Here is a 26,751-nt window from a genome sequence, read left to right on the forward strand (position 1 = left end):
AAGTTCCTTTTGGCTTCTCTATATTCACTCTCACTCAACTCTTTGAAGTCTTACTTTCAAGCACAACAATTTGCCCCTGTTCAATGAAGGCAAGGGTTTTATGTCCACCTACTAGTCAACAGTACGAATAGTCCAAGACTTTGAAAAAGATTTAAAAACCATACTCATCAAATTGCTATGTGACACACCTGGCATTCTATGCTAGATGATAGAATCAAGATTATAAGGACCTGACAGACAAAAATGATAGGTTGAAACAAACATCGTGGTCAAATCACATTTGGAATATTGGATTTAGTCCTGGGCAAGAATAAGCTGAATTGCACCTAAAAGTCCATTAGAATGAGAAGAGGACATAAAAACCCCAATATCTGAGGAAGGACTGAAATATCTGTCAACATTTTTCCCAGATAAAGACTGGGCAGTCAAGAATATGCTTTTCCAAATATTTGAAAGGCTTTTTTTTGGGAATAGTTATTGTTCTTATTCTACATATTTTCAAAATTTTTGACCAGAGCCAGTAGATAGGTAGGTAAATTAAAAGTCATTAAAAGAAAAATTTTTCAAACTATTAGAAATTTCTAAAAGAGATGATTACCATCAAGAAGTGCTAAGTTCCTAGTTTTCTCATCTTGATTTTTGTATTTTATTTTTATTCTTATTGGGCAAGGCAGTGACTCAATGTACCTTTTATGTTGACCTCTCTTCTGATCTCTGACCCAAATATCCACTAGATTTCCAAAAGGTCCCTCAAAGCAGATGCACCATCTGAATACCTTAGTATGCTCCTATTCTGGGCCATGTATCTCACCTCTCAGTCACCTAAGACAGAAATAAAGGGTCCAATTTCTCTCCATCTTGATGATGACTACAATGATGTTGATGATGGCAAATACTTTCTGATGAGTTTTTACTATCTGAAGTCAATGTGCTAAATATTTACATATGTAACTTCACATAACCTTTATAGTACTTTTGTAATGTGTCCATTATTATTTTCATTTTATAGGAGAAGCTGAAGCTTTGTAGGTTAAGCAGCAGAACTTGAATTTGTAGTCAAGGGTGCCTGACTCTAAAGTCTTTATGATTATCTCCTCTACCACAAGCCTTTCCAATTAGTTATCTGTTCTACCTTAGAAAGTTCCTCACTGCAGGGCTTCTCCCTTTTCACCCTCTTTGCAACTAAGGCAACTCTGGCTCTTTGCATGGCTGGTTTCTTCCCTTTCATGTAGCAGCTTCCGTGTCATCCTAACTAAGAACACCTCCTTCCCCCTACTCTTATGGTACTCTGACCATAGTGTTCATAATTATCAATACACATATGTAGCATACACACACACACACACACAGCCCAATTTTTTAAAGAAATGGAAGCTCCATGGGGGAGAACTTCCTATCTTGTTCGTCTCTGAATCTCCACCACCAAGAGTACTGACAGCTAGCTTGCACTCAATATTTGTTGATTAATTGGTTAATGGGATACACATTTTATCCTGGCTCCTCATATGTAGTTTTCCACCACTTGATATGGTTCAATCTCTTACCATCTCATCTAGACAACAATAATTGCTTCCACTCCCTTTTAATTTGAATACAAATACAGAAAGAATCATGTCTTCTGCTCATAACTCACTCTTTGACTATAGAATAAGTCAAAACTTGCAAATGCGTCATTGAAAACATATTAACACTCCATCTGCAGCCTTTGAGGTTTCAGCCATACTTCAATACCAGCGTTGTGTGAGCAAGCCATATAATTTCATGTCTCCTTGTGTCTCTTTATGCTGCTCTGCCTCAGAAACCCCTTTTTTCCTCTCCTGGAAAAAAAAAAAAAAAAAAAAAAGAATCTTTAAGAATCATCTCTTCTGCAAAGGTTTTTCTGGCTCCATCTTCCAGAGAAAAGTTAGACATTTCCTTACCTCCATGTTTCCATTGCACTTTGCCCATTATTTTATTTAGTATTTATGGAATTGTATTACAGTTAATTATGCACTTTGCACATGTTACCAACTAGAGTTACGATTACAGTGCTGACATACAATAAATAGTTAACAAATGACTATATTTTGAATAAAGGAGAAAGTTGAACTAAACGATTTCTCATGTCCTTTCATATTTAATATTTTACATAGCTTTACTGATTTTGTTATTTGCAAATTGGAAACCATTTTGGTAGCCCATGGAAAATTATTTTAAATTTTGATCCATATCTACTCATTAAAGGCAGTTAACTTTAAAGAAAACATCTAGGGATCCCTGGGTGGCGCAGCGGTTTGGCGCCTGCCTTTGGCCCAGGGCGCGATCCTGGAGACCCAGGATCGAATCCCACATCAGGCTCCCGGTGCATGGAGCCTGCTTCTCCCTCTGCCTGTGTCTCTGCCTCTCTCTCTCTCTGTAACTATCATAAATAAATAAAAATTAAAAAAAAAAAAACATCTATAGGGACAAGAGTGGGTAAGAAATTCAGATACCCAAGTTCTTTACTATTAACTTCAATTCAGCAATTACATTTTTTAAAAATTAAAACTCTCTTGGGCAGCCTTGGTGGCTCAGTCAATTAAGTGTCTGCCTTCAGCTCAGGTCATGATCTCTGAATGCCAGGATCAAGCCCAGCATCAGCTCCCTCCTCAGCAGGGATTCTGCTTTCCTTTCTGTCCTTCATCCCACTCAAGCACTCTTTCTCCCTCTCTCTCTCTCTCAAATAAATAAAATCTTAAAAAATAAAATAAAAAATCTTATATACTTCTAGTGAAAATTTAAATGGACAAATCTATTGGGCGGTCAAGTTAGCAATATGTATTAGGAGCACTATAAATGTTTATGGTCTTTGACCCAGCATTTGACATCTAGGAAATAACTAGGAAGAATAAAGCTACAAAGTCAATTGTATTACTAATTTGTTATTGTATTATATATTATTTTATTGTCATACTACAATACCACAAATAAAATTGGAAACAAAGTTTAATAACAAGAGAATAAAGAATAGTTAAGTAAATTAGAGTATATCCATACAATTAGAATATATTTTTAAATAGTCAAGAACAAGAAAAAATAATGATATGAAAAAAAGTAGCAACGAGTGTTTACCATATAATCCCAAATATATACATATGTATGCATATACACATACATATACAGACATATACTTGTGTGTGAGATAAAGAGTGACAGAGGAAGAACACTAACATATAACCTCCAGGTGATGAGACTATGTACAATGATAATTTTCTTCTTTATTTATTATTTATATATTTCTTCTTTATTTTCCAACTCAATAAAAATGAATATATAATTCTTACATGTGAGATTTTAAAAATCTGGCACCAGGACAACCTAAACACTTTCAACTATGTAGAATCTTCCCTATATTGAAGCCTAGTAGGATTCTTAGCAAACAATGCACTATAAACTTTGTTCCAAGCAAACGTTCCCTCCACACAAAGTGCCTTCCATGCAGCATAAGTTATAAAATGTCTTCACAAGTTTTAACCAAATATCTCAGTAAAAAGTGGAGTATTGAAAGGAGTAAATCTAAGAAACAAAGAGGATATATAACTTTTGGATAAAGTTGACATATGAAAGTGATAAACGGTTAACATAATGTACCACAAAGAGAAGGACATGTGTGGGAGAGATGCCCTAATATATCATATGTACATATTCATATCTAAGTAGAAATGCAAAATATATCCCATCTGTTTTCACCCTCTTTTCATCCTCTTCAGTTCCTCAAACAGCTGGTTGCGCAGCAGTGTACTTTCTTGGCAATCTCTTGTTAGAGGAAGAGAATGGCTTCCATTATTGCCTTGATGGACCAGAGGTGGTTAATGGGGCCAATCCAAGATGACAGCCACTGTCACAGAGTAAGCACATATTTCCTGGCATAATGAGTGGTCCTGGGTTGTTAATTCAGTCTTTAGTTATTATTCCTGCCAGGTACATTTTATCTATCTTTAGTTATAAAATATTAAAGTGTCAGGACACTAACAACAAATATCTATTTAAATAAGGTGGTAGAAGGCAAGAAACTCACACAGATTGATCTCACTGCAGTTACAACGTCATACATACTCCCTGAGTAGTTTGATGTTATTTGGTATCATCACCCAAAGTATCTACAAGATTGAATCACAATAGTGAAAAGAGCTTTTTGAGTATTGTCATTTCATTCATATAAAAATTATGTTCCTTCTGACTCAAGTCAGATGGCCATCATCTCAATGGTCTCAGGATGTTCTTGTGTAGTGACTTTAGTGTCTGTGGGTCAGAGGAATATTCTTTTCATAAGCAATATTCAATGATAATATGCTGCAAAGGGAGGATCACTAGGAATAATGCGATCTGGGTTTGGGTTCTACCTCTACTTCTTATAAATGGTGTGATTTAGGACATGTCATTAAGCTCACTCACTTTCAAATTTAATATCTTCTAAGCTAAAAAGGAGTGGAACCCTAGAAATCTATGCTTCCAGCCCAATGGTTCTCAACCAGGTGTAATTTTGTGCCCAACCCTTCCTCCCAGCTACTCTTCCATCCACCCAGAAAACATTTAGCAATGTTGGGAGAAATTTTTGATATTGTCACAACTTGGGGAAAGGAGCTACTGGCATCTAGTGGGTAGAAGCTAGCGATGCTGCTAAACATCTTATAATGCCTAAGACAGCCCCCACAACAAAGAATTATGTGGCTCCAAATGTCAATAGCACAGCTTTGGGAAAGCCTGCTCTTCCCTCTAGTTGCACACTATCACAGGAGAGAAATTCAAATGAGTGTTAGATCAGAACTTCAAACAATTACTTTTAGGTTATTTAAGTTTGAACATTGATAGTTGGATGCTAGACTCACTCAGGTGATGGGTAGTGAGGTTCATCTTCTTGAAGATGGAAAATATTTAGAGAAATCTCAAATATCACCACTGATTTCAACTGTCACAACTGCTTAATTAATGTGGAATTATTCATATAAAATTAGCTGTCTACACCTGAAGCACCAATTGCATTTTCTCTTATCTCAGTAAGGGCAGCTTAAAAAAAAAATCTATTTTCACATCACCAAATGTCTTAGCATCATAAATGTGATACAACTTGAAAATAAAAGTGGGCTTATCTATAGGTTGGTCTATTTAAATAGTTGAGCATTTACTTGGTTATTTTCCTTAACTCTGAACTTGGTTATTTTTTCCAACTCTAAGCTTGTCAATGGCCTCATCTTATTGCCATAATGTGAGAGTTAGAAGACAACATATTCTTCTTGGGATTTCATTGCTAAAAAGGGTAGAGAAGATTCAAACATCAATGATCATTAATCAAATGCAAAGATTAAGAAAAGTCCACAAAGTTCTTTAAAAAGTCCACAAAGTTCTTTAAAAAGTCAGAATTTTATAAAATTAAAGAAAGCTATATATAAAAGATAACATTTCTTAATATGTTTGTTTTTCTTTCTTTAACAGGAGAACAGTGAAAAATGTGTTACACTAATCCACATTATAGTTTGATGTGTTCTTTGGAAAAAAAACAGAAAAATCTGCCTTATCTTTTTTCTTTAAAACTGCAACAATTTTGAAATCGTTCTTGTCACCATGCATCCTCAAAAACTATAGATTCATGATGGAAGTTTCTACCATTCACCTTAACAATTTCAGCACAGATGCTGTCAAATTCAAAAGTTCTGTTTTCAGTTGGTTTCTGGTGTTGCCACACCCTATTAATATGGTGACAGAAGAGTAAATTTGCCTTAGATAGGAAGTTCCAAGATAGCTTCCAAACACATATGCAAATGCATTCAGTAAAAGTCTTAGATAAATGGGTCTTCTGCAAATCCTTCAATAAACACAAAATGACTTTTTTCATATTGATCAGTTTAGCTCTCAATGAGTGTGAGGACCATAGGAAATCATGGAAGAACCTAATGAACTTGCCCAAGAAATGTTGGATAGATGTATTCATATTTGACCATCCTACCATTCGTTCTTCATGACACAGGCTTTCCTTTGAAGCTCTGAGTAGATACTTCCATTTCTTTCACTTATAGTGGATGCAATTTTAGAAAGCTCTAAAAGCCTTGTACTAACAGTCAATCAACTCTTAAAGTGCCTCGTCATTCTTGTCAAATCAGCCTTAATGTTTCTTGGCAGAAAATCCAATTGTTTCAATATTGGTGAACTTCAAAGAAACTCCAAGTTAATGCTGAGGAGGATTCTCCATTTTCTAACAGAAAGACTGGTACAAATTCCTTAACTTGATTTGAGTGTTCAAGCTTTAGTCTTTTGACAACATAAATTTTGCCATGCCAGTCTGATATCATAGACGGAGCAATGGACTTGAAGATCAAAATATCTGCCTGACTCACAGCTCTGCCATCCAAAAGTGGTGGGTCTTTGGGTATGTTACTTCACATCACTGTGTTTCAGTTACCATTATGGGATAACAACACCTAATTCATGGAGCTATTGTTGGCATTAAATGAAAACATGTGAATGTACTTTGTATATTGCAAATCACTATACAACTGTCAGTTATATTATCATTTCTGCCTTAAAGCACGTATTGAGTGAATACACAGAGCAGACTAATCCAAGGATACAGGTAGTAGAACACACATCACTGTGATCCTGTGTATTAATATCATAACAGCACAGTCTTTCTCTGGATTACAAACAACCCATTTACATAAACTGTGAAGGAAGAACCAGCTCCTACTACCCAAAAAGGTTATTATCTTTTTTTTCCTTAATATAAAATGTATAGCAAGAGGATAATCTCATGAGCTTCTATTTTTAGAAGGGAAAAGAGTTTATAAACTATGGGTACACAATAAGAAGACACCCTTGCCAGGAGAGATATCACTGTTGAAGAAAGTGGCTCCTAGTATTCAGAAGCAGATCTCAGATGCATATTCTTATGGGAATAATGTTAGGTGTAAGAAGTGTTGTTGAAATAAGATTTGCCATCACTGTTATGCTTCTGGTTTCTGGATATGTGCACGGGAAGACTTTACAGACAGCCTCTAAACTCAACCATCACACATGGCATTTTTCTATAGGAAAATGTGTTTTAAATACAAATAAGTTTAGAACATTTAGAACTCAACTCTGCTTAGAGATTGCTTATATAATCAATTAAATATAAATTGTGTTTCAAATTCTGCCAGGGTCAGATTTCCTGAGGATGGAATCAGTGACTTGCCTGCTAGTAAATTCATAATGGTTCACTGTTGACCTTGATGCTTTATTGAGAACCCGAATATCACAGGAATGGTGTCAGCCTGCTTTGGTACAGATCATCTTTATCTGAGTGATTTCCTACTACCTTAAATTGTGCTTATCTAATGAGATAATGGGTTTGTTTTTTTTTTTTTTTTTAAGATTTCTTTATTTATTTGAGAGAGAAAGAAAGTGAAAGAGAGAGTGCACATACAAGCAAGTGCATCAGGGAGAGGCAAAGGGAGAGCAAGAAAGAATCCCAAACAGACTCCACACTCAGTGTGGAGTCCAATGTGGGGCTCAATCTTACTGCCCTGAGATCATGACCTGTGCAGAAACCAAGAGGCAGATGCTTAACCAACTGTGCCACCCAGGTGGTCCATGAAACAGTGTTTTGATACATTCCACTTATTTGAATAAGTGGAGCCAATGAAATTGGCCTTTTTCTTCTTCATTGCCAATGACTCCATTCTTAAATATTAGTGCTCTTTACAACCTAATACAAATATTATTAAAGAAATCCTTTTTAAAAATTACCAGTAAATTAATGACTATGGTCCAGATGATCCTATCATCTCAGCTGTTTCTCCTTATGCCAATTAATAGCTGTGACCCAATGAGTTGTATGGGGATGTGCAATAATTCTAGTAAGTATGAATATTATAGCATCATATTAAAGTCTGCTTATTGTAGCCCAATAGACTCAACCTAATTCTGTTTTTCCAGAAAAGAAATCATAAATACTGGCATAAATTTTAGCATATACTTTTCAGTGTCCTAAGTATGCCAGTTAGTTTGCTAAATATGCTGTGGTGCCTTTGAATATTTTTTTTAAGATTTCATTTATTTATCCATGAGAGAGAGAGAGGCAGAGACACAGGCAGAGGGAGGAGCAGGCTCCATGCAGGAAGCCCGACGCCGGACTCGATCCCGGGACTCCAGGACCATGCCCCGGGCCGAAGGCAGGCACCAAACCGCCAAGCCATCCAGGGATCCCCGCTTTTGCACATTCTATTCCCTCTGCCTGGAATCCTTCCCTCCATGCCTCTCAGAGAGACCCTCTCCACTTCCTCTCATACAGTGTTAAATCAAAGCTAATCTATATGGTCTTCCCTACTCTCCTCAGACCTGTCCCAGCCCAAATACAATCTCACTTGGTCCATGTGTTACTCTCCCATAGTACTTTGCACTGAGCTCCTCTAGCACTTACATTGTCATCCTATAAATACTTGTTTACAGACTTTTGCTGAGAATAGGGAATATATTACTCATGTATAGTAACTACAGAATAAACTATGAATCAAGTAAATAGTTAATCATTCTTTTCTGACATGAGTAAGTGGTACTGAGTGTCAAGTATTGTGCTTATGGTGTTTAAACTTCCTGACAGATTAAGAAGTTTCACAGGGTATTCATTAATCACATCTATTTCATCATTCAGTGAATCATTTAAGATGTATTTGTGGTTTCTGTATATCCACACATGGACAGGAGATGATAGACTCTGCATTATCCATGTTCCCCTACTTATTTGAGTCTCTCACTAGAACCATGAAGCTATAATGCCACTCTGGTGGATGCCTACCTGAAACTCATTTGGAAGTCTAGTTCTCCAAGAATAGTTCAGTAGAAGACTTGAATTTGGTTGGACTCTCAGCATTTCTGCTCACTATTTGTGTAAATTTGAGAATGTTACTAAACCTCTCCAGACCTCACATCTATAAACTGAGAATGATACTTATCTCACAGGGATACTAGACAATATGAGTAGAACACCCTAAAGGGTGTCTGCATTGAACAGGAATCAGTTTAAATCTGCTTGCTTTCCTTGTCTATTCCTGCCCTCCTTCAACAGCTAAATGTGATGTAACCATATTGGAGATAATCCTAATAACCAAGGGAGAAAAACTGAATATATAAGTAGGGATTTTTAAAAACATGTATTAAGTCACCTGCATATGAAAAGGACCTATAATATCAAATACCTCATTCATTTATTTACTCACTTATTCATTCAAGAATATTCACTAAAAAAAAAAAAAAAGAATATTCATTAAATGCCTAACTTCTAGAAAGCTTAAGCATACTTTGAATATATAGCAGTTAAGACAGATGATATTTTTTACACAGTTTATTTATTCACTTATTTATTTACTCACTTGTTTATACACACACATCCTATTTCTTTTACCCTAGGAGTTGCTTTGTTTGTTTTTGATAGACCAAGAAGCAACATTTGTAGACTTCAAAAACAAAGCTAAATAACCAAAATTTGACTACAAAGTGTCTCTCTCAACACAGGGCAATATTTTTCACCCTTTTAAGACTTTTGGTCCTGTAGCCTCCAAACTATAAAGAAACCTAATGCTTAAGGTTACATAGAAAGGTTACATAGAAACAGTTTGTATTTTCTAAGCATGGAAGTTTTTTTATAGCTTCTTAACTGAGACAAAAGTTTCATGTTGGATGGATTCCCAATAACATGTTTTTAAGGTTATTACAATGTCTTGCACATAGTGGCTGCTCAAGAAAGTGCTGCTCAAGAAACATTTATTGAATTAATGAAGTTTTAGAAGAGCCTTTATTTATTTTAGTTCTAAAATGCCTAGGAAGGCATTACAAGCCAAAAAATGCCTTAGAAATAATCACTGAATGTTGACTGAAGAGCAAAGAATAGAATATCATGCATTGTGCCAGTTCTTCTGCCTCTACTGGAAAAAACAGACAGGTTGGCTATCTAAATAAATAAAAATTTTTCACAGCTGGTGACTTTTGGAATTTAATTATGAGATGAGAAGGAACTATTTTTTTTACTGGGGAGGACCATGAATTGGTCTCACCCACTGGAATGATTTAGGAAGCATATTATACTGAGAATAAGTAACATAAGAGAAAAAGGATAAAACACCCACCCACTGGTACATGAATATACTAAATATTCATTCCATTGAGCTTACTGTCAACTTCCTCCTTTTTGCTTTCATGGAGAGACCTGGGAGCCTTCCTATTTTGTTTTGTTGTAGCAAGGGTGGCTAATGGTGCTTCATTGGGTCTCTCTGCACTTAGGATGCATCTATATTTCTGCAGGGAGTGAGGCTCTCACTGCATCAGATGATGAAGAATACCCCTGCTCCAATGCCCACATGGCATTGTACAATGCTCACTGAGGCAATACTAACTTCATGCTCTGCACTGGAACGATGGTAAAATTGGGGAGCTAGATGTGTACTTAGGATTTCTTAGTTGTTTGATCACATCGATGAAAGGATGTGCAATCAATCTCCCCCTAAGACAGTGAGTGGTATTGGCCATAACTCATTACTCCGTCAAGGATTTGGCATTTCAATCGATGGGAAATGATGTGTGATCATTCTAATTTATTATACATCATTTCCCATCAATCGACGAGCTGAAGCCTTGACATAATAAGTACTTACAGACACTGTCAATCATTCCTGGTCCAAATATCTCCCTGCGCTGCCTTTTGGGATATCCTCAAATCGTCATGAAAATGGAATGTGCCCCACAATCACAAATGCAATGATTTCATTCAGCAGAAGACTTCGAGGTGACTTCCTACTGGGGGATTCCATGAGCCATTTCTTAAACACTGGACCATCCATCAAGGTAAAGGGGAGGAAATTGATGAATATTCTGATTAGCCATGATTTTCCTCCTAACCTGTCCAAGTGGGATTCAAAAGATGGTGGTATCGCTAGAATCATGGAGGTACACTTCTGTCTTTGAAAAATGCCAATCTTCTCTACCTCAAAAATTTAAAAATCTCAAAAAATTTAGCATTTCCTGAGTACTTTTTGGAATAAAGTCAAAGCACACTGATTTCCCTGCCTTTCTGTCACTGTGACATCACAGGTGAGCAGATCACCAAATAGTATCAAGATAGCAGAGCTCATGAATTACTGGTACTTTTCAATAAGATCCCTCAGCTGTTTTTAATGCCTATACTGAAGCAATGGATGAGAACTATCTTGTTTGGTTAGTTCTATTTGTTTGAGGTTTGATTCTCATGAAAATAAAATAAGGGGGAAAATCCTCCCCCTTATTTTAGGTGCATGTACTAAAACGAGTATTCAAAGTCATGATTTTGGACATAGCAACCCTACATATGGTGACTCCAAAAACTGCCTACCTTTTCATCTGAGCATTTTTGATAATTTTGAAAATATGTCACGACATTTTCAATTTCTACCTTGTAATATTTTTCAGGAACAAGATAATATTCCCATGAGAATTTGTATGACTAGTAGGGGTATTTTTATTTTCATCAGTAGCAAAAGGAGCATTATCCAAGGAAAGAAGGGTGATGTATTCTTTATAACTGACACACATAGCAACACTTTTGTGAGGACCGAAGGAAAAATGCAGCATTTTGGCTGGAAAAAATTACTTTTTTTTGCCTATGAATATCTTCTTTTAAATATCTGGGAAAATAACAAGTAAAGCCAAGCTGCAGAGGTCTTTTCATTCTTAATAAACTTAAAAAAAAAAAAAAGGAAGAAGAGAAACTCTACATGATTTTTTTCCACCAGCAACATTTGTGGTATCAGCTTTTTTTTTTTTTTTTAAGGATCCAGCTGTGGAAGTCTGATCATTTTGGAGGAAGCCTAGCACAGTACTTTGCATGCACTGTATGAGTATGATCTGGAAGTCAGTTCAGGAAGTCTGTAAAATCCTCACCAAGAAAGTTTGCTTCCACCCTATTCAAAAGCCCATACCCAAAAGATTAAAAATGACAAACTAATACAATGGATTTTAATAAAATCTTTCTCAATGGATTTCAAAGCATTCATTAGCTCATTCAATCCACACAATTTGCTTAAGCCAATAACTTTCTAATCTTGGAGGGAAATGCCCTTCTCATTCCTCCCAGCACCAGGGCTTCCTCTTTGCTTCCTCGTCAGCAATCAGTGGGTCTTGGCAGAACCAGGGCTTACTGGGGAGCCAGCTGGCTCCTTTAGCTCTTCATATGCTCTGGGGCTTATCCAGGCTAATGGAGTATTGCAGTTCATTATGCACCTTCCTCCTCTACCCCCTGTGAGGAAGCTCCAGTGTATACCAGGTTTGGTGCAGGAAGCATCATTGCCACTGAAGCTGCCAAAAAGAACTGCCAATATCCTATGGAGGAGCTAAGGGATATCAATATTTGTAAGAAAATGTGTCCTGACCCCAGAAGAAGCCTAGAAGGCATTCCAAGGATGCAGGACAATCAGTACCAGCTATTCACTCTACCTTGTTCTACATTTGTAGGTAAGCAGTAACCAGCTATTAATCTCTCCCTATGTGCCAAACATGTTAATAAGCTCTTTACACATATTAGCTTATTTAGATCTGAACACAAACTTAAAAAATTGGTACTATAACTGTCCCTATTTTTTAGATGAGGAAACAGAAACAGGGATTGCATAGGAAAAAATAATTTGCCTGTACTCACAGGGCATGTAAAAGAGCTGGCATTCCAAGCTGGAGTCTCAAGAATAAGCCCCTCTTCTTACCTGCTATTCAGTACAACCTTTAAGGAAGGAGAGCTGTCCTTCAATTCAAAGACAAAGGCGAAAGCCAGTTAAGGAGGATTTTGTTTTGCAAGGAAAGGAGAATAGCAAAGAACAGAGGAGGGAAAATAGCAAGCATCTTAAATGATCGACATAAGCTTCCAAATATGGCACAAGTGCATCAAAGCATAAACTAAAAAATCATAAGGACATCCTTATGGTAATAAGGGTCATCTCTTAGGACATTTCTTTTTTTTAATAAATATTTATTTCTAGAGAAGAAAAAATGAAAGCATTCAAAAACTCTCTTTCAGAAAAAAAGATCATAAAAAGACAAACTTTTTTCAAAAATCTAAAGCACAATCAATCACAGTCCATGCCATTCCATAAGAAGTGAGGCCACTGCTTTAGAACCTTCACTAACAAAAGAAACAATGCCTAGAGTACTGAGTGCTCACATGTGAGGTTTGAGTTTGATACGATTTGAAAAGCTTGAGTAATAAACTCCTGAAAAATGGGGTTCGGTAATGAGCAAGCCTTTAACTATATAGACATGTTGCCAGGTACCACTTTAATAAACTATTACAAATGATCGATGCAAAGGTGTTTCCAACAGCTGTTTATGCAATGTGGCTGGAAGAATTCTTCCATAAAGAAGCTGTTAGTGGGAAAATTGGCTATGCATGGTTGTGATGTCAAATCCATACATAACAAACTTTTTCCTGTCAATCAACAATCTTGCCATAAATTAATCCATTTATAACAAGCCTTTTTGAATTGACAGCTTCGATGTGAATAATAAAAAGGACTCTTTAAGGAAAGTGAACTCAGAATGGCTTTTTGCAACTCTTTAACACATGCAGAGAAGTGGCAAAGCCTTGTGACTTTTAATTTATACTGAAAAAGGTTGGCAACAGTTCCAAACACCAAAGTAGCTTTCCAAAAGCAGCTGAAGACAACAAAACCAGGGAGAACTGTCAGGTTTGGCTTAAAGAGGATGAGCAGGACCTGCTCATATCTAATGATAAAAGCAAATGCTGGTGAATTTCCCTTGACTGTCCTGGACATAAAGATCCCATGTAGATGTAGTTTTGTAAACATATTCTTGTTCGCCTTCTGGTCAATGAGCAGTTGTCACATGAGACCTTCACGCAGGTGAATGTGCCTTCTGGGGTGACTAGCATCACAGTAGGACCTTTAGGCAGACCCTTAGACCCTGCTGTCAGATTATAGTGTTCGGGCTCTCCACCTTGCCTTTCACCCATGTTGTTACTCAAGCTCAGCTATCTCTGGTTTCTGATGTGGTTTCCCAACAAGTTCAATTCACAGAAATCACAGAGTTGTAAAGAAAGCCTACAAGACAGGAGGTGTGCGCTTCCGTGTCCAGGGGTAAAACCATACCTGAGGCAAGAATTGTGTTCTTAAAGGCAACTAGAGATGGGATGCCATAATCTCTTCAGGGATCCTTGATCCAACATTTTTAACTGCTAAATTTTACCTTCACATGGTACAATAGCCCCTATTATCATCAGAGACAAAGAGAAGTTGGCTATTTTTCATGCCTAACTTCAACATACTTCTTCTTCTGGCTAAATAACATTTATTTCAGGAATTAGGGATTTCTTTCTCCAAAATTCTCTGCCTATAACATTCCTACTGTTTCCCATCCTCTCTTCACTTCCCTATTTAATCAATCTGGTAAAAAAGTAAATATGAATAAATTTACTGTAACCAGCTATGGAAAAAAATTTTAACACACCAATAAAATTCTTGCAATGTAGTGGGAGCTTTATAGTTTGTTCTCCTGCACTGAATGACAATCCCACTTTAGATTCTTTACAATTCATCTTTCTAAGTTTGCCCTTGTAAAGAGAAGACCCATTCTGGATCCTAACCAATGAATTTCTCTTCAAAGATTCCCTGCCCTGCCCCTCTCTGTTAAAGAAGGTTATTCTGAAATTCCTCTATTCTTATCCTCCCCCCATTGGCATGCTTGCTGAATTGCCCATCTGCTTCTAGTTGATTGTGCCCTCTGCCTAGCAGACCTTTGCAGCCAGATTCACCAGTGACTATGTCTATTTGTTTCCCAGGTGCCTACTCTTTTCACTGACTTGTACCCTCTTTACCTCTCTCGTATCTCCATTTTGTCAAGAGCATATAGAACTCTAAATTTGATCTCCAAAACTCTTCTAATACATAGCATTCCAACTCCAAGTTCACTCACCTAGGCCTCAATGATCTTTAGAGCACATGTTCTCAATTCCACCATCAGAGTTGTTGATGAAAATAACCAGGCCTGATCATAGCATAGAGTCTAAAAGATTTCAGGAATTTTAAGATGGAGTTGTAAAACAGTGCACTTTGAAAGATAGTGAAAATCATTCTAGATGCATTCCTTTTCTCCTTTGGTCTATCATGATGTGTTTTATACTGTGTAGCCTCTCATGTGTTTGTTCAGAGAATGAATGAAGGGACAAAGAAATATAAGTTTCTTTGGTCCAATGTAAACTACTTCTCATAGGCAAGAAAACTACATTCCCAAACCTCACTGCATATAGATCTAAATGCAAATTTACTCAGATTAAATATCAGTATAATATAGACAAAGATTTCCATTTAAATATTTCTATGTACACTAAGGAATTCTTCTAAGGATCTTCATCAATATTCTCATCTTTTAACACAACTATACATAACACCAGAGTGCTACCAAATGCTTATATAGTCTAAAAGACACTTGCAGCCCTACCATTCAAAGCAGGTAAAGCAAAGCTGTATTTATTTTTAAGCAATGCAGTTGTCCAAAATGCAGGGAGTATTTTACGTACTTAATGTTGAGGATGTAAAAGCATGTTCATGCACAATATTTCAGTTATTTTTTTGAGGTTATCACCTAAACAAGTAGATTGGTGTCAACCTGCTTGAAGCTAACTCTAACCATTCTTCCTTCTTTCTTTTAGCATTTACTGAGTTCTTATCATGTCTAAGCAAAACCAGGTGTCCCTAGGTATAGTAACTCCAACTAGACTAATGGTAGCATAAAAATGAAATAGCAAGTTACCAGCAAGATTTCTCTTGCCTTCCTTCACAAATATTTATTGAGGGCCAGGCACTGTTCTAAGTATCAAGGTTCCATCAGTGTCAAAACACCAAAGACAGGCAAAAACCCCCATCCATGATGGGGGCAGACAGATGTGAATAATCCCTCGAAATTTTTTCTTTTTTAAAAAAAGATTTTATTTATTTATTCATGAGAGACACAGAGAGAGGCAGAGACAGAGGCAGAGGGAGAAGCAGGCTCCCTGTAGACAGAGGCAGAGGGAGAAGCAGGCTCCCTGTAGGGAGCCCAATGTGGAACTCAATCCCAGAACCCTGGGATCACAACTTGAGCCAAAGGCAGATGCTTAACCACTAAGCCACACAGGTGCCTCCCTGCTCCAAATTCTTTATTTCAATATTTTATTTTACTCACTCTGAACTAATTCAGGTAAAGAAGAGATAGAGAAAAAGACAAAGAAAATACGACTAAAGAGAAACCTAAGCCAGAAGTCAGGAAGAAGGGCCTGAGTTATGTTAAGATCAGAGGTTTCTTTAGTCCCCTACTTTCTATCTTTCCTGCCATCTTTGATTTTAGACACTTCATTACCACCCAGCCATGAGCATAATCTCTGTAGGAAGGCTAACAATACAAAACAAACTAAGTTTACCATCTACAGATACTGCTAAAAAGGAGACAGCAGGCCCAAAATGGAGTTCTTGTGCTAAACCCCAGAACCAAAAACCAAGACTGAATACACAACTCAACTGCATTTTCTACCTCCAAGGAAGGCAACCTTTAACAAGTTGACATAAAATTACCTGGTCAGCACTCGTGAAATAATCTGCCAGTAGATGCCTCTATTCCCTTTAGGAAGGGACCTTGCTAGAAACAATGCACTCTTTGTTAATCTTTCCTTTCTCCAATCCCTTTGTTTCTAAAAACCTTTCCTTTTCTACAGTTTGGTGGAACTCCTCTACACTTACTAGGTGGGATGCTGACCAATTCATGAATCTTTGAATAAAGCCAATTAGATCTTCAAATTTACTCAGTTGAATTATTGTTATTTAACAATATCTAAGACTTCCCTCCAAATCCCTACAAAATGGAGAGCTTGTTGCCTAGATTGAGAGATCAATTGTTATCCTTAAAAATCCATGTATAATGAAGAATAACAACTGTAATCCTAGGCAATTACACAACTCCCCTGCTCCCAAGGTTCCCTTCAGCATTACCACCAGCTCTTCACCAAGGGCAAGTGTCTCCTTTGCCTGCCTGCATTGTTTCTTCATTTCACATACCCTATTCAATTAAATGAGGAAGGACTAGTAAAATCGGACACCAAATTTCCTGAACTTATTATTAGTAGAGAACAATGCTTTTCCCAAAGAAGACATTTAGAGAAAACTGATAAGAGCCAAAAGCTTAGGTGGACATTTTTGCTTTGGCTCTGTATTTTTAAATTAGGAGCACTGCAAATGGAGATCTTAGGATAAAGTTACTGTAAATAAGATCTTTGTCTCTAAATGAAACTAGTTCCTCAAAACTCCTTTTTCTTTTTGACTTGAACTGTTCAGCCCCACTTTCAGTGAAATTCAATCACATTCATTAGCATTTCTAAAGATGTAAGCTACTCAAAACAGCTGCATTGTCTTTCCTTTTCAACTAAAATGCAGCTTTTCCTTCTAAAGGGAGAAATCTCCCTTTAGTTACCCGATTCTCTCTGCTTGGCACTCATAATTTTCAATGGCGGAGCCAACCCCCACGAAACAGGAAGTGCAATCCCATTTGATCTCACTTGAAAGAAATTGTAAATAGTAAGGACGGAAACAGTGGCTCAAAGAAAAAGAAAAAAAAAAACTGTGGAAGCAAAAAAAAAAAAAAAAAAAAGGCAAATGAGATGACAAAGTAATAATCATTTAAATGAACTAACTCTTTGTTCCTGGAACTAACAATCCCATTATGGGAGTCTTTAAACTATTCCCCATAGGAAGCTGGCTGCTGTTGGTCAGTCTTCCTTTTCTTTGATTGGTTATATCAGCAATAGAGAAGGAAACATTTTATCTTTTTAATGTCTTAGGTCTATACACAGGGCATTCCATACACGTCAAATCATAAAATTACCTTTTATTTTTTTAAAAGGTGAGTATTGATGGAATTATCAGGAGAGACAGGAAAGAGACAAAGGTTTACTAATCTTTTTTTCACTTAGAAAACCATCTTTTGTGGTGCTCAGTAAAAAATTAAGGCTGTAATTTCATTTGTAACCTCAATTTTGTGCAGTTAAAGCCTAGAGAGTATGCTGCTATTGATAAAAGAAGATAGTGTAGTAACCCATCTTGAGAAGGGCAAGCCCTGAGCTGTGTTTCAGACAAGGTTTTGCCATGATCTGCAGATGTTTAGTTGTTCCCCTTTGTGACAGTGGCATCAGGTAGGTTGGAGGGCTTCACAGGGCCATAGGCTGGAATATCCATTGGTTTCAAATCTTAACCCAGTGAACTAAGCAGGTTCATAGACCAGGAAGATAATGGAAATGGTGGAAATGTGGAAATTAGTCATTTGTAGTCATATTTGAACAAAACAAAAAACAATGCAAAAATAAGTCAATCTTCTGTTTCCAGTAGATAACAAATTGAATTAAAACACTTTAATTTATAAAAAGCTGACCATAAGAACTTTTGAAGATGAAGCAGCTCATTAGAGGAATCTAATAGCAGCTGAGTCTGATGCTATGGAGGGCAGCAATAGAGGCAGTCAGGGGCTCTTGCTACTAATGGATTTTTTTTTTAATGTTTCACATGTGATTTGCTCAAATTACTGCACTTGTGAAATGAGTAAATCCCTAAACAGGTGTGTCAGAGCCACTTTCTATGTTTAAACTTCGCAAACCAATTCCCTTCATAGAAACTACTGCTGACCAGGACGGAGTAAGTCTCTAATAAAGAAGGAAATCTGAATCTGAGACTACAAATATAATCAGACCTATTCTAAAATTTGTGAAATGTAAATCCTCCCTAAAGGAATTTCTGACTCCATGCTTATGGGGCACAGTGAGTCAGAAATGTCAAACTACAAGTGACAAGTACTTGCAGAAGTGCTTCTTCAGAGACTGTCAGTCCCTGCAAAAATAGGTTAGTTAACTCTCCAGCATTCCTGCAATGAAACTGAAAATTGTGGATAGTTATCGACATATTACAGGGAAATGATTGGACAGTATCTTTTTTTTTTTTAAGATTTTATTTATTTATTCATGAGAAATACAGAGTGAGAGAGAGAGGCAGAGACACAGGCAGAAGGAGAAGCAGGCTCCATGCAGGGAGCCTGAAGTGGGACTCGATCCTGGGTCTCCAGGATCACAACCTGGGCTGAAGGCGGCACTAAACCGCTGAGCCACCCGGGCTGCCCTGGACAGTATCTTTATAAAGAAACTCGTAAGATCTGCTAGAAAAGCACTGGCAAATCTATGATGTCTGTTGTTCTATTAGGCACTCTTCCAGTTGGGGAAAAACAATACATTTCCTTGTGTTGTCAGCCCAAAGAGAACAAATACCTGACCCTATAATTCATGGAGGAGCATGTAGACTCCCAGTGAAAGCTATCCAGCCAACCTTTCCTAGCTGTGGCCATCATAAATACAGAGATCCAACCTGAAAATGCATCATCTTAGAAGATTACACTCATTCTGTACCAAATTTTGCCAGGTTAATCCTACTCTTCAAGATTCTCTCATTTCTAAACCCATTCTCCTGACATATTTGCCTAGTATGAGTGGCTCGTTACTCACTGTTGGTATGTTTTAAAAAAAGAGAAAGACACCAGGGCTCAAAAGCACTGATGGAATAGAAAAACAGATTGTGAATATGCATCTTCATCCTGAAGATATACATAACAACAAGAAGAACAGCTGTCACTGAGTTCTCCCTTTGTGTCGGGAACAATAATAAACATATATACTTTATGTATATCAATCTCCTCAAACGCTACAACAACCCTATGAGGCTGACCATAAGAAAAAGTGGTACTTTTTTTTATGAGCCAATAGAACTTTCAGCAATGATGAAAATGTTCTAAAATTTTGCACTGTCCACGATGGTAGCCACTAATCACAGGTGGCCAGTGAGCACTTGAAATCTGGACAGCATGACTGAAGAATGGAATTTTTAACTTTATTTAACTTTAATTTAAATTTTAATTTAAATAACCGCAAATGGCTAGTGGTTACCATATTACACAGCTCCTCTCTAGAGTAGAAAACATGATGCCCATTAAACTGAAGTTATCTAGTTTACTTATTCAACCAATATTTTTTGAGAGCCTACTATATACCAGACTCAGTATTACACCTTATATGTAATTTGTTCACTGAATAAAATAGACATTAGTTTCTGTCCAAAGGGAAAAATGAGATAAAGGAGCCAGAGGGGTTAGAAGAAAACAGGAGAATGTGGCACCATGGAAACTCAGAGAGAAGTTCCTCAAGAGGGACTGGGCCTTGCTCTAGTGTGTAGGCAGCTGCTAAAAAGACAAGATGAAAACAGAAAAATATGATCCAGATCTGTCATTACCAAGAAACTATATGTCTCATCAAGAGTAGTTTCAGTGAATTAAAGGGATCTGAAGCCATATTGGAATGTGTTGGAGCTACAAGTAGAAGGTAAGAAAAATCAAGAAAATAGACAACATTCAAGAAGCATTGCTAAAAAGGAGAGTGGAAAAAAGAAGAAGACACCAGAAGGGAAATGTATGGTCCAGGCATCATGCCTGCTGAGTTTTGTAGGCCAAGCGTAATAATCTAACAAAGAAGGACAAATTGATAAAACAGGGAAGGGCGAGAGGTAACCAATGTTCTTGAGAACTCAGAAAGGGTAGAAAGATCCAGAAAGCCACAAGGGGGCTGGTCTTGGCTGAAAGGAGGGACACTTTCCCAGGTAAGAGAAGGAGAAAGAAGATGGGTCTAAGTAAGGGTAGGTTTTGCAGATTTGTTCTTAACCCAGTTGAGCCAACTGGCCCTGAAGCCTATGAAAGCAGAGTTGCGTTCAAAGAAAGGTCAGCCAAGCATCAAACATAATTGAAAAGCAGTTAAATATTTTTTTGTGGTCTCTGGAGAAATCCCCAAAGGAAATGCATTAAGAACAAACAAATAATAAAAAAATAAAAAAATAAAAAAAAATAAAAACCTCCAAAAACTTCCTTACCTCCATGCCTCTTTCTGTCTCTGCCTCTAGGGCACCTACCACTACCTTTTCCTGCCACTCCAGAGCCTTGAAAATCTCTTTCTGGCCCTGGCTCTAAAATTTTATGATTCTATAAATGATAAGCCTGATACTTAAAACTCCACCTTTTCACATTTGTGAGAGGTCGAGCAAGCCCAGGGAAATTCTGAAGGTTATGAGGCTTTTTTTTTTAATAAAGTGACTAAAGATGCCACATCATAATGTATGTAAAAAAAACTCACGTGGAGAACTCCAAAATTGCAAGGGAAGTAGTATGGGGAGGAAGCTTTTGGAGAAAGAGGAGGAGGAGGACCACAGAAAAGCAGGAGAATCGAGAATCGGGGCCAGCACTGCCTAGCCCCAAGGAGAAATTAGACTAGGACATGGAGGCACAACATCTGTTCTTCTGTTCCAAGCAGCTTTTGTTTCCAAATTCACCTCCTCTCCCTTCCTCGCCTCAGCCAAGCCCTATTTCCCTTTTCTTTGAACAAAGTGATTTAAAAAAATAAAAAAGGCAGAAAACTCACCAAAGGGTGGGCATCACTCTTACACCATATCTCAAATAAGATGAGTGCACTTAGGCATGTAGGATGATAATAATATAACCAGGGATTTCTAACTTTTTTTTTTTTTAATTCAAGGAGAAGAGAAGGAAGGAGGTAGAGTAACTTACCTCTTAAGCTGTTTGTTTGAAAATAATATGCAGAAAGGGGAAAACAATCCTCAACTAACAACTGCCTTCCTTGCCATCTGCTTAATCTAAACATTAGCATATCACATATCTGGGTGAACTCAAATTGCACTGGAAACCGAGTGCTCTGTTCCACTTTTTCAGACCCTTAATGGGGGAGTGGAGTGAGAATTCTCTGTGGGATTATATGGGCTTTATGGGCTTCCAACATATGCATTTAGGGCCACGTTTTCAGTCCAGCTTTAACTCATCATACTAGGACTGGAGGCAAAATTGTGCCTGGCTTAATTAGCACAAGTACTAATCAAGTACTAATGAAATTTGCCCACAAGCAGTTCTTCAGACTAGGGCACAAGTAGTGCACACAATTTCCGTATATATCACTTAGCATGTCAGCACAAAAGGAGAGGAGCCCTGAACAATTCCTCCCTAAAACTGGCTTCAGGCGAACCACAGGCAAACATCATCTCTACCCAGAAGTAATACATTAGTCTCATCAGTGTAAACTCTGTAAATCCTAAATCTGCAAACTGCATCCCAATGTGCCACATTAGGTTGCAAATTTATAAAAATATAGAGAATGTTATCAATGAAGACACTTCGTTCTCACCGATTTATGAGCTATTTAAGACCTGAATTTGGAAATGAGCATGATCTGTAATGTACCTTAAAATATATAGGCGGTCTTTCGAGCTAAAATATCAGTTCTTAAGAGGTGTCAGTAATGTTGGAAAACAGCCCCATTTGTTTAAACTCAGAATAATGACAAAAGGAGGCCCAATTTTCTCTCTTCTCTCAGTGATATACCCTTAGTCTTCCTACAGGGTTTTAAATCTGCTATTAAGATCTGTCCAAGCATAGGAGCTTATTTACAACACAAATATTAATTACACAAAGGAAGATGCCTTCAATCTATCAATTAAATCATACTAATCGGAGATGCAGTAAGCACACTGAAATAAGTATTTACATAATCAAGCTTCACACATAAAAACATTTTTGCTCTGGATATCTCACGGTACTCTGCCAAAAATAAAATTCTGGGTCACCCCATTTTGGGGGACAAAAGAGAAACAGTGATTAATTCTCAGAACAAGTTCTGGTTAAAAAGCCAGGCAGAAAATTAAGTGAGGACTCCAGGAGGACAGAATGCTACTACCATCTCTTCTGCCCTGCAAACTACACTCCTTTCTCAGAGGGCTGTTACATTTTTCCCAGGAAAGGATTTCACATTGAAGAAGCGGCAACTTACCCACTTAAACAGGTGCAAGGACCAGATGACCAGTTGTTCTCTTTATGGACTATTGACAAACGTCACTTAAAAAAATGATGATCATTGGTGAGTGCTCAAAACCAGCCAGTTCACACAACACCTTCATAAAATGAAATTCAGGAAAGCAAAAAGAAAGTAATCCAGAATGAAGGTAACTTGGATGCGACCTGTCACCTGTGGCCCCATGCAGGGAAAGCCTCCCACACAGCTGCCCAACTTGAGGACAACAGATTAATTTTGACATTGACTTCTCCTGCCCTTTCAAAGATGCTGTTGTCTGGGTATTACATTATATTCATTTTTCCATCTCTAAACAGATCTAACTTATCCCTATAGAACAGTGGAAGAGGGAAAAAGAATTTCTTGTCATTAGTGAGTTTTCTTTTTCTTGATTAAATAAAGGTTTGTGAACTATAAAGAGTGTGCAAATTTAACATGCTGTAAAACAACAAGAAAAATTCATGTGGACCGCAGACGTTAACAACATTCAAGCCTGACATTCTTCAAAGGAACCAAGGGCCCCATCTGCTGATGTTTAAATGTACTACAGTAGCAAATGGATTAAAAGGAGCATATGAAAAAAAAAGCATTTCTTGAACTAAAATGCAAATAAGGAGCCTGAAGCTGCAGAATCTGAGGGGCAGAAGGGACCTGTAAAAATCAGAGAACCTGCCCCTCTTACCTTCTTCTGTTTGGGGCTATAACTGTATGTAAATCTTATGGAGTTATTTTATTTTTAATTTAATTTAACTTAGGTTGGTTTTTTTTTTTTTTTTTTTTTTTTTTTACTCCTCAGTAAAGAAGCTCCAAGCATACAGCCTTCACGGCCACCATGTGTCTACTGGAAGACCTTGGGACAAATATTCTTGTTCCTCCAACTGGTGACTCTTGTTTTAAAGTGACTTCGAACAACTAGAGTCTTAATAATGGGTTCTGACTTGGCCCTTTTGATGATAAAGAAGAAGACATTCCAATCACTTCTCAGCCTTATCTCCAACTTGAGATAATTCTGGGTTCTTTCTCTGAAGTTTATTTTGTTTATGACCATTGCCGAAACAAGTGGATAGATAAAGCATCAGAGAAAGACTGCAGATAGTTTAGAATAATGCTGTGTCAAAATTCACGATTTGACCTTTCTTTACCTTGTTCCCTTTACCTTAAATATAAGATGTCAGATTGCATGAACTTTAAGTTCCTTTCCTCCTAGCTCTAAAATTCACTGCAAAGTCCAGAAAGGTAGAGAGGGTATCATATAAATCTTTATATCAATATAGCACATTGCATACATTAGGCGCACCATAAAAATTTGTTAAATAGCACATTTTCTCTCAAAAAGTACTTGTCCTATACTTATCTTCTTTACTTAATTCTGCCATTCTAAGTTTGTTATAGCCCTTTTATATTTGGAATATAATAATACTTGTGGTGGACAATTTGGGGGGACAACCCAGACTCCTTTCCCCCTTTATTTAGAAAACGACCTTGGTGCCCTAAGGAATAATTCTCTCTCCTCCATTAGGAAGAGTTCTCTTGGGACCAGCAGTTAAGGTTCTCTGACCTCTTTTAGCTGGGTTGTGAGCACCTCAACCAAGTTTGGCCGACTCTCTCTACTATGACTTATACTGTTATGCAAAGTAAACCAAGAGTCTAAAAACGATCGGTCCGTTCATTCTGGCAGCATGCTCTGGACTGTTATCTGGTCCCTGTTACCTTGGCCCCCAGACTGTAGGAGCTGACGTAGTTGCTGTCCTACATCCGAGGTAGATTCTCTGGCCTTTCCCTCAGGAACCTGAAGCATCAAGCTGAGCAAACCTTTCAGGTTCCCAGAAACATTCTTTCCTGCTTCATAGTGTGGAAGACATTGGCTGGTAATATCTCCCACATGCAGCCTCCCACCCCTTGCTTCTTCCTAACAGGGCCCTGGACATCCAAGCCATGGATTTGACGTGGAATTCACTTCATCTGTCTCTTTCTGGGGGTGGATCTTGATTGACTCAAGCTAAGTATCACATCTCCTCCCTTTGGCCATAGCAAATGGTTCAGAAATAGGCTGTAACTGGATGTGGGCCCAAATATAAGCCATGTTTGTTGGAAAGTCTAGGAACAAGATTACCTCTCTCTTCTGTGGGAATTATCTTAAAACTTGTTCTTTCTCATTGGATGTAAAGCATGAAAACCTAGTTTTTCAGTACTAGGATCTATCTGCCCATCACAAGAGGAATTAGTCTCAGGATGAGGTGAACACTGTGATAACTGTGATGAAAACAAAGAAATCACCTCCTTAAAGAGGCTTGAAGCTTGAACTTTTTAGTTACATGAAGCAGCAGATTCCCTTTCCTGTTGAAGCCATTTTGATTTTAATTTTCTATTATTTATAATTGAAATCATCCTAAATCATATCCAGTGTCGGTTTCTGTCAGTAAGAACCAAAGAACTTTAACAGATACAGGATTTGATTAGGAATTTGACTTCCCAAGAAGCTGAATCTCTGCTTGTTCTTATATGCCATCCTTCTGTTTAGAACTTTCAATATTATAATGGATTTAGATATTTTAATATCACCCTTGCTTTTTTACATTATTGAATCCTGTTCAATCTGTAGTTCACTATGACCTTTTTCTGCTGTTATCATCTAAAGTAAACCAGTCATTTATTCTATTCCTTTAGTAGTTTGACCTTTTTCTTCTTTTATCTGTTAGCCCCAGTGCTTCCCACTTACTTCATTGTCCTAAGTAATTCTTTAATTTTTCAAATTCATTTGCAGGCAGTAAGCAAATTTTGTCTTCTACATTATTACTAGAGTACACCAAGGGGTAGGTTCAAAGGACAGTGAAATGCCTAGTGTCCCAAGCTACCCTTTCCTATTAATTTAATGAATACTTTCTTACTACATCATCAGGATCAAAAGAGATTTCACTGGAGATCCAGCAAGGTCTTAGGTTGGGAGCACATGGTTCTTGGAATGGTGTAGTCATCTGTGACTAAGAGAATGAATCTACATCTCTTTTTGGATGAACTGTTGTTAATTTCTGTCTTTCACATTTGCCCCACCTATTCAACTGCCAGCTGTACTTTCTTTCAGGGATATGAAGAAAAGCTGGATGGATTACTTCATTAATTAAAATACTATTTCTCTTCCTCTTATTCTGAGTCATTTACTTCTTCCATACCTGTTCCCCAGGCACCTCCAACTTATCAGCTCCTTCTGTCTCAACTCTCTCCCAACACCCTTCCCCCACAATTAGTCTCCTTTGTTTCTTACTCATCTCAACTATGACACCACCATCCACAAACGTCGTTAAACTGAAGCCTGGGCTTTTCTCTATCACCCATCACATCTGGATTAGTTACCAAGTATACTTGATTTTATTCAGGTGATATTTCTGCAATATATTACTTCTTACTTCTACCTGCATCTTCCAGTTGGGATTCTTTACATTTCTTACCCAAACTATCTTCCTACCTTGTATCTCTGCCTCCTGTCCTACTGTGTTCATATACATCTCCCATCTACCCTCAGGATGAGGTATCTAAAATGTAAGTGTGACCTTGCCATTCCCCTGCATAAGACAATGGTTCCTATTACTTTCACTGTGTATTCCAAGCAGGTCCTGTCTGCTCTGTTCTTACTTCCCACCATTCTGGGCTTAACTGTTCCAGTTTCAGGAAGATTAAACTCTACATGGTTCATCCCTGAAAAATTTCTTTCTTCTTGCCCGTATTCTATGCTCATGCTATGTTCTCTGCCTAATAGAGCTTTCCACTCCTTCTTTGCCTAGCTAACTCTGACTAAATTCTACTGCCACTGCTTAAGTGTCATCTTC

General features: G+C 37.5%; 1 long non-coding RNA gene across 20 annotated transcripts in view; it reads right to left on the minus strand.

Annotated features, from left to right (window-relative positions):
* LOC140637900 (uncharacterized) overlaps positions 1 to 26,751 on the minus strand; it is a 381,100-nt gene that overhangs the window by 261,122 nt on the left and 93,227 nt on the right. For all 20 annotated transcript variants that reach the window (XR_012034991.1, XR_012034990.1, XR_012034985.1 and 17 more), the window contains exon 2: positions 1,634 to 1,817. This is a non-coding gene — a long non-coding RNA (uncharacterized lncRNA). The remainder of the gene's footprint in view (positions 1 to 1,633; positions 1,818 to 26,751) is intronic.

This window comes from Canis lupus, chromosome 8 (assembly GCF_048164855.1).
Source record: "Canis lupus baileyi chromosome 8, mCanLup2.hap1, whole genome shotgun sequence".
Taxonomy (NCBI): domain Eukaryota; kingdom Metazoa; phylum Chordata; class Mammalia; order Carnivora; family Canidae; genus Canis; species Canis lupus.